The following is a 9,980-nucleotide window of genomic DNA, read 5'->3' as shown; positions in this document are numbered from 1 at the left end:
GAAGGAAGGAAGGAAGGAATGGAGGGATGGAGGGATGGAGGGAGGAAGAATCTCAAAGGCAGCAGTGATTTTGAGATAGTAAGCCCCCTTGGAGCCATAAAAATCCCAGAGAGGTGGGCATACTGTCATTGGAATATGAAATGAAGTTTCAAGCAATTTTATCAACATTTTATAGGTCGATAAAACATGGATTAACATCTAGTTTACATGTAGGTTCACATCTAAGACTTTTTAAAACAAAGTCTCAATGATAAATACTACTACAAAGTGTTTTGTTTTTTTAATCTTAAAGTATCTTCTTTTGCTTGCCTTGAATTAGCTGTCACATATACAATTAAAAGGCTTTTTTAAAGTCACTACTAAGAATAAATGTCAGGAATATAATCTACAACCACTGGAAGAAAAGTATCCAGAAATAACAGCTTTATAGACACTCTAGTTAACCCCAAATCTTTCTCATAAATGCTTATTTCAAAGTATTAAAGGGTTAAACATAATAAATTAACAGTGGCTTAAAACAGTAATAAGTACATATTACATCACAGCTTCTGTGCATTGGAATATGGGAGCTACTGTGCCCAGTGATTCTGTCTTGAAGCCTCATATGAGGTTGCAGCCATGATTCTGGCCAGGGCTATCATTTTCTGAAGGTTTGAATAGAGATGGAGGATTTGCTTCCAAGATGGTTCATTCACAGAGCTGGCAAGTCAAGTAGCTGGCAAGCTGCTGTCCCTTGGCAGAAGGCCTCAGCTCCTCACCACAGGGACCACTACATAGGCTGCTTGAGTGTCCTCACAACAAGGCAGCCAACTTCCACCAAAGCAAACAATTCTAAAGAAGGCAGAAGCAGTAATGTCTTTTATGATCATACGTGGAAGTGACACACTATCACTTCTACCACATTAGAGAAAAGTCACTAAGTTCAGTGTATAGTTGAGAGGAAGGAAATCAGGCTCTACCTTTCGTAAGGAGGAATGTCAAAGATTCGAGGGACCTATTTTTAAACCACCACAATTACTCTGAGCCAAAGAATCTTAAGTATTCACTTAAAAAGCTATATTTTAAAAATATGTTGTACTTCAATAATACAGTTTAACAATTTGATGACCTGCTATTTTTAATATTATTGGAATAAGTCAGTCTCAGACCTAGTCAAGAGTATTTTCATAAAGAAGGAAGAGGACAAGGAAAGGAAGTATACAGTTTGCCTTGTATAGTTTCCTTACTTTATTTCTTATTGGCTCTAACAGGGTCATGTGACATCCCTGATCCAAACACTGTGGCCAAGGGAATGCTATGTCTGGACAGATCTGATGCACATGTCCACTCTTGGAGTCCAAGACAGTGTAAACACGTTAGAAACATGTGAACTGCAAGTGGAAAAGTAATGATATACGAGAGGGATAATAAGAAGCATGGTTACCTAACTAATAAGTATATTTTGGGTAGCCAGAAAACAAATGTCCACTAATAGGCATCATTTAATTTTTTTCTTCCTAGTAGGTCAGTATTTTTATTAAAACAACAACATTTTTTGCAACTTGATTTAATGATTTAATGATCTTAATACTAGTGAGAATTTTACTCAAAATATTGTAAATATTCTACATTAAGGTAGCAGCTCAAAAATAAAAGCATATCATGGAATAGGAATGCTAATTAAAATGCTCTGAGTTATTCTAAAATTAAACAGTAACATTATTCCTACATTTCACTGGCTGTTATTTTAGCAAATTAGAAATGCATTATTTAGCAAATTAGAAGGAAACTAGTCAGTGCAGAATATTCCTTTACTGGGTCACACTATAAAGAAAGTTGTTAAAATTAGATCTTAATTACAACTCCTTTAATGCCAAGTCAGCAAGGTCTGCCAGGTTGATACATTTTTATCCCATTTTTTCATCTTTATTCATTATTTCTAACACTTTTATTTAATTAAAACTTGGCTATCTCCAAATAAACTTGGAAATAGTTTTTAAATAGTTTTTAAAAACAGACATCATTGCTCTGCATTCTAACAAAGGATAATGCTTGAATAATCTCATGCACGCATTCCCCCCAAATATGTAGGTATTTATAGGCATTGCAGTGAATCAAAGTGAAATTGATACTTCATTAAAATCACTTTGAAAAGATAAGAGAGCTGCCTCTGGCCATAGAGTATGAAGATGAACTACTAGCTTACTGTATTTCCTTTTAAAAGAATTGCTTTAAGAACATAAGTTATTTTAACCTTAATGTTCACAATAGGAAACAAACAATATTGTCATAATAAAAAGATTCCATTGAGGAATTGTTGCCCTTGGGTAACAGAGAATGTTACCATCGGATTTTGTAAAACAATAAATATTTGATACATATTATAGAATCCACTACTAACATTTTAATGAACCACATTAGATCTTAAGACTCCTAGGCTTATTTGTACTTTTGATTAATCACTTATTAATTTTAATAACAAAAGGTCATGGAGATTGTTGACATCCAAGGAAGAAATTAGCATTAAATATTAGAGAACTTTCTTGAATAATGTATTGTTTGAATAGTGAGACTTGTTTTAATTAGCATTTTCTATTGAAAGTTTATTTATATTCAACAAGGGAATAATTCATGTTCAGACTGTTGGACCACTTTTCTGCAAAGTTTAGACAAACATTAGAGACCTGAAATAAGCAGAAAGGGAAAAACATAATGGTTAGCTTGCTGATGATAATGATCATACTTTACTCTGAAATTATGGGTCACGTTGTAATGTGCACCTCCCTGCCACACTTAAAAACTATGTTATCCTATTTTCCCATGCACCATCCCCTCGAAGAGTGTGTAATGTCATCAAAAAAATTAGACCAATGAACCCGGAAGGACTCCAGAGTTCAGTTTAAGGCAGCATATGAGCAAGTAGTTCGTTTTTATGATTAACAGTCAGAGTTTTCCCAATTCCAAGACTGAACATGCCTCCATATATAAATGCTATAGGTACTTCGGTTGAAGCCTTGTGAAGAACATGACTTGATTTTTAAAAAAATGAAAGTTATTGACAGATCTTTCAAAGTTTCTATGGGCAATAAAACATATAATTCATCAATAGTCTGACATTTAACTGTTCATATACAAATTCTAATATTAATGAGCATTTCTTCCTCAGAGCAGTTTGTACATAAGACTTGCCTTCCAAAAATAACTCTACATGTATCTAGATTAAGCCAGGAAAAACATGTAATCTAGTGTAATGTCTGCAACTTTTAGTAACTGAGATCTTGAAGAATGTAAATAATTCTGATTTAACCTAAATTTTTAACATAGTTCCTATTCATCACTGGATACCAGGGAGTCAAATTTTACCTTTTGTACTATAAAAGCAGTCATATTTAACAATGTATATTTAAGATAACCAGAGAGAATAATATCATCTAAGACTGATCTATCATAACAATTCATGATTAATATTTTCTTTAAAAAGTAAATGTAACTATTAGAATTATAGTGAAATTCATACTAACATAAAAATGGATATAATCATCTACTCATAAAAATTTATAAATTTATAATAGCTGATACTCTTAATATGAATATACCTACAAAAATCTAGAGAGATTAAGATGTTCAATTATAGACTATCTGATCTTAAATAAAAACCAGAGCTGGAAAGTAGTTAAAGAGGTAAAAACTGTTTTATTCAGGACTATTGCAATAAGGGAAAAGACATTCAGTATCAAAGTGGGCTTGATTCTGAACATAGCATGGGCGAGTGGAAATTTGTAGCCAAGAAGCAGAGTGGAGGGCTATAGATGAAAAAATACTAGGAGGAAACAGCAGGGGTAAGAAGGATTGTGGCTAAACCTACCTAAAAGAATTCTTTGCTGAAGACAGACAGGTCAGGGCGATCAGACATCATGTGGGGGATGATAGAAGATGAGGAACAGATCAGATATAGAAGGTGATCAGATATCAAAGACAGGGTACTCTTGCTAAACTGACTTGATAGGATTCTTGCTGAAACTGGACTTTATAAGGAAGTACACAGGTGGACCCAGGAGAACGTTCAGGAACCTGACCACAGACTTGTCAAGCAAAGACTCTGTCACCGAAAACACAGATGATTTTAAGGTATACACTGTAGTGATGTCCAATCACTACATGATAATTTTCACAATCAACATCTAGTTTCAACAAGTTCTAAATGTGAACACACTTATCAGTAGGGTTTAAAAGAAGAAACAATTTTTTCCATATTTATGAGCCCATGGAAGGTCATTCTAAACATGGTTTTAAAGTCTAAAATTATAAAGAAAGAGGCTGATAAATTCGAAATCATAAAATTTTAGAAATATGAATAACAAAATTCTGTTAGCAATGTTTACAAAAGATACACTGGCCTGAGCACTAGTCCCTGAACTCAATGAGCAGGCTCCACCTTAGAATTCTCTGCATGTGCTGTTCTCCCTCCTCAGGTCTCTACAAGCTCCCCGCTACACACATACTTCCTTCAGGTATCAAACATCACGTCCTCAGTGGGGCCTTACCTGACCACTCTACATAAAATATATAACACAGTCCCCAAAAGAAAGAAATCTTCTTATTCCTCTTACTTTGGTTTATTTTTACCGACCATTAATCACTGTAAGACATACTTTGTATTTACTTATTTATTTTCTGTCTCCATTCTCACTCAAAATGAAAGTATAATCCATGAGAGTGAGGATTTTATTTGTCATTGCCATACCCCCAGTAACTAGAATGGTGTCTGCTCCAAAGTATGTGCTCAATAATATTTCATTAAATAAATTAAGAAAGAAAAAAAAATAGATTCTCAAATTTTTTTCTAGATGCTGCCATTTTGATTACCTTCCCAAAATGTTATAGCAATCATCACTATTCAGCAATATGTAAAAATGATTGGAACTGCTTCTCTACATTTTCACCAACACTAGACATTATCCATCTATTTAGTTGGTTAGTTAGTTACTTAGCTATTATCAAAAGGATACGTGTACTTTTATCAAATGAATAGTCAAATTCTAATTTATAAACAAAAATATCTATTTCTATTAATACATTCCTTTCTAACAGTATACAGAATGCAAATAGAAGCAATGCAGATAAAGTTTCAGAATATTCTCAATAGCTCATACTCAAACTTTTTAGTTCTAGTTACTAAAATGCAAATAATATTCAACTTCAAAGAAACCTGTCTACGGCAGTAATCTCTCCATTTCAAGAAAGCATCTTTCAGCCAGCACCATCCTTCTGTGAAAGAAGCAGTTTCCCTGGCAGTTCTGAAGGAAAGACTGAGGAAAATGAAAGGATCACTCATTATAACTGCCCTCCTGGAGTCCTTTTAAGAATATGCTTCCATGACAGATAAAGAGAACTGAGAGGCTAAGAGGTACTCAGCTAAGATTTACAGAAGGCTCTGGCATAGATCCACATGAAAGATAAATACGAGTGTGCAAGGGAAAGATGGATGTGACAGGGATGGAGACATCCTTCATGTGACATGGAAGACCCCAAGGAGCAGTGATTCTGGGAATGCAAACTCAGCCTGTTGAACGGTCCTTGAGAATGACATTTTAAAAGAACATCGAGCAATTGAAAGACCTATGGAGAAACTGGCTTAGAATCCAAAACTAGACAGTCTGTATGCTGAATAATGATAAGGTACAAATTATCTTAAAATTTTCTCAGTGTTCAGAGTTCATTGCTATTCTCAATGTAGAAATTACAAAGATAGACTACTCTTTGTATAATTCTAAGTTAACAAAAGTAATAGCATAAACCAAAATTAACACAATATTCTACCATGTTTTTCTTTTAAAGTTATTCTTTTCTTGCATATTTAGTAGGATTTAAAAAAGTAAAATAGATGACTTTCCAAATTGCAAACTACAGATGTCCTACAAAACCCCAAAATATTCGTGCCTACTTCAGAAATTAGCCAAATTCCCCATTTGGTAGATAGAACTTAAGTCGGAGGTAAAGCCAGTAAAAAGATAAAATACTGCCAGATTTACAGAAGACTTGGATCATTTCAATGATGTTGCTAACAGATGGAAAATGCAGAGCAATGGAAGGTAATGCCAAAATAATTACTTCTTGAGCCAGGAGCCAACTAGAGATGTGTTCTCTGAGAAATAATCATTCTGCTCACTGCTTAGGAAAAAACATACATGCACAAATATTAGGAGAGAAATAATCAAATCTATAGAAATGAAGAGCACTAAAGATAAAAATATTCTGGCAGAGGGAAAGGGAAAGGAAAAGGAATATTTCAGATATGCCAAATAAGAATGAAATTCTGTTAACAATAGCAACAGTGCCCACCTTTTTAAAGCAGTATGTGGCAGGCTTTGTGCCATGTCCTTTTATAAGTATATTCTCATTCAACCCACAGCAATGCTTGAGGCTTGACTTTATTATTACATTTGACAGAAGAGGAAACTGGGGGACATAAAAACTTAAATAATCTTCCCAAAGTCACACAACTTGTAAGTGGTAGAGCCAAGATTCATGACTAGCCATTCTTATTCCAGAGAACCTGCTCTTGGACATGATGCTATACATCAAATTAAATGTCACATTTAAGCACCCAAAACACAGCTTAAGTTTCTGAAAAAGACAATCCAACTATGTAAGCCTGGTACACTATGACAATGTTACTTTGTTCACTTGAGACTCAAAGACTCATTGATTTAAATATTTAATTAGCACTTATTATATCACAAACATCATACTAGGCACTGGAAACATGACATTTTAATTCCAGCTCAGGAAGAATCCATAACCTAGCTGAGAATAAGAAAGGCATATAAATAAATAATCATAACCCAATGCAGGAAATGACATCCTAGGACATACACGGAAAGTATAAAAAACTGCAGACTTACCACAGAATTCTATTGCATTTTCATCTCAAGAAGGGTAGGAAGATGGGAAGGAAGATGAGATAAGAAATAATGGCTGAAAACTTTTAAAATCTGGAGAGAGATTTGGACATCCACATTCACAAAGCTAGTAAGTCACTCTAAATTTTCAATTCAAAATGATCTTCTCTAAGACAGTCTAAAATCAAAGATAAAGAGAATTTTAAAATCAGCAAGTAAAACAAATTTCTCTCATACAAGAGAACCCCCATAAGGTTTCTAATGGATTTCTCAGCAAAGATGTCACAGACCAAGAGAGAATGGAATGGTATATTCAAAGCGGTAGAAGAAAAAAATGTCAATCAAGAATATTTTTGTCCAGCAAAGTTGTCCTTCAGAAATGAAAGCAATATAAAGACTTTCCCGAACAAACAAAAGCTGAAGGAATTCATTACCATAAGACTTGCTTTATAAGAAATACTAAAAAACATTCTTCAAGCCGAAACAAAAGTATGCTAACTAGTAACATCAAAACATATGAAAATAAACAACAGACTGGTAAAGTCAAGTATATAGTCAAATTCAGAATACCCTAATACTGTAATGTGGTTATGTATTAACCACTTAACTCTAGTATAAAAGTTAAAAAACAAAGGTAATAAAAATAGCTAAAGCTACAAAATTTGTTAATGGATACATAATATAAAAATATGTAAATTGTGACATTGAAAACATAAAATGTAGAGGAGAGAATGAAATATAGAGTTTTTATGTGCATTCGAAGTTGTCATTATCAGGTTAAAACAGACTGTTATATTTACAAGATATTTCACGTAAGCCTCAGGGAAACCACAAAATGAAATCTCTAGTAGATACACACAAGATAAAGAAAAATAAATCAAAGTATATCGCTATAGGAAATCAATTTATAAAGGAAGACAGCAAAAAAGGAAGAAAGGAACAAAGGAACTACAAAACAGCGAGGAAACAATGAACAATACGGCAATCGTAAGTCCTTACCTATTAATAATTACTTTAAATGTAAATAGAGTAAATGCTCCAATCAAAAGACACAGAGTAGCTGAATGGAAAAGAAAAACAATACCCAATGATATGCTGCCCACAAGAGACTCACTTCAGCTTCAAGGGCACACATAGGCCTAAAGTGAAGGAATGGGGAAAAATATCCCACACAAATGAAAACCAAAAGAAAACAGGGGTAGCTATACTTATCTCAGACAAAATAAATAGACTTTAAGACAGAAACGGTGACAAGAGACAAAGAAGGTCATTATATAATAATAAAGAGATCGGTTCATAAGAGGATATAACAATGATAAAAATAAATCCAAAAAAACCCAAAAAGCCTAAGTAATCCTGAGAAAGTACAGAGTTGGAGGCATCATATGTCCAGATTTCAAACCATATTACAAAGCTATAATAATCAAAAGGGTATAATACTGGCATAAAGACAGACACACAGACCAATGAACAGATCTGAGAGCCCAGAAATAAACCCCTGCAGGTTTCTCACTCTTGGAAAAAGAGCTAACAGACAAGCAAAAGAACAAGACAAGCATGTCATAATAGATTAGTACTGCAGCCATCAGTATAAACTCATGTTTAGCTTAATGTAGCTACAGATGGAAATGTATAGAAATATTTATGGATAGGAGCATATGCACAGATTAGCAAACAAACATATATTTCCTTGTTCTGCCAGATATGAAGGCCTAAAAGAAACAACATACCAGTAGCAACAAGTACAGCTAAAGCCCACGTCTTGGTTTCTAATACCATTCTCAATAAAAAGAACCAAGGCTCCTTGAAGAACTATCTGATTCTTGGGCTGGGTCACTAAGTATACAAGATGAATATGAAAAATCTTCTACGCAAATATATGTAAAAAAAATTGCTAAGTGTATGTCAAAATGCAACAGGAGACCACAAGAGCTCCTGAAAGGCCAAAGCTGTAACAATCTGAGAACAATTAATAAAGCTATCGTAGATTACAGCCCAAAATATAAAATAAAGATCCATAAATCCACACTAATTTAAATAACTGATTAGATAAACAGATGAGGATGAATACAGAAATATCTTATGTAGGAAAATTCCAAATATTTTATGAAGATACTCCACCCTCAAGGAGGTGAAACATAACTCCCTGAACCTAAAGTGTAGATTATGCATAATGGTGAAAGGGAGCAGAATACATGACCCCAAAATATGCCACTTTGAAATGTGGATTACTTGGAGCTGAAAAGAATCAAGGCCCAACAGACTCAAGAAGAGCTGTTTATCTTCTTTTTAACTGCCTAAAAGAATTTGAATAGAAGTCCTATACAAGGAGAGAACAGCAAAGATAACTTTTTATAGGAAAAACTTATCTGCATGGCATGATAAACATTCATTTACCAAACATTTGCTCTTATGTCTCTGTGAATTGTCTCCTCACACCCCGGGCTTTAAAGGTCCGGACCCCTTCTCCTTATCTTAGGATGGCACATAAGTCTCAATTACCTGTCTTTGAGGCTCCCTTACATACAAAATTTTTTCTCCTGTTAACCTATCTTATGTCAATTTAATTATTAGACCAACCAAAGAACCTAGAGGAGAAGAAGGGAAAAGTTTTCTCCCCTACTGTGGCTTCCTTCCAAATTGTCAAGTATTATAAAGGGGTGGGTGAGAAGAATAACTTTACAGAGGAGAAACCTAACAAACACAATGTCAGGCAGGTGCTCAGGTTCACATCAACAGTGATAACTCACATTGATGGCAGGTACCCTTGATATGACATGATGACAGTGGCACTGTAGCTCTGTGGTCTTCCTCTCACATGTGCACACCAGGCTAATCATGAGGAAACCACAAATAACTCCAGCCTGAAGAGCATTCTACATGATCCATGAAAAGTACTCCTCAAAACTATAAAGGTCATCAAAAATAAGGAAAGTCTGAGAATCTGTCACAGTCAAGAGGAGCCTCAAAAAAAACATGATGAATAAATGTAATGTGGTATCCAGGATGGGATCCTGGAACAGAAAAAGGCCGCTAGACAAAAACTAAGGAAATCTGAGTAAAATCTGGACTTTAGTTGATAAGCATATATCTATGTGG

This window comes from Pteropus vampyrus, unplaced genomic scaffold (genome assembly GCF_000151845.1).
Source record: "Pteropus vampyrus isolate Shadow unplaced genomic scaffold, Pvam_2.0 Scaffold30, whole genome shotgun sequence".
NCBI classification, from domain to species: Eukaryota; Metazoa; Chordata; class Mammalia; order Chiroptera; family Pteropodidae; genus Pteropus; species Pteropus vampyrus.
Note: the sequence above shows the minus strand (reverse complement) of the source record.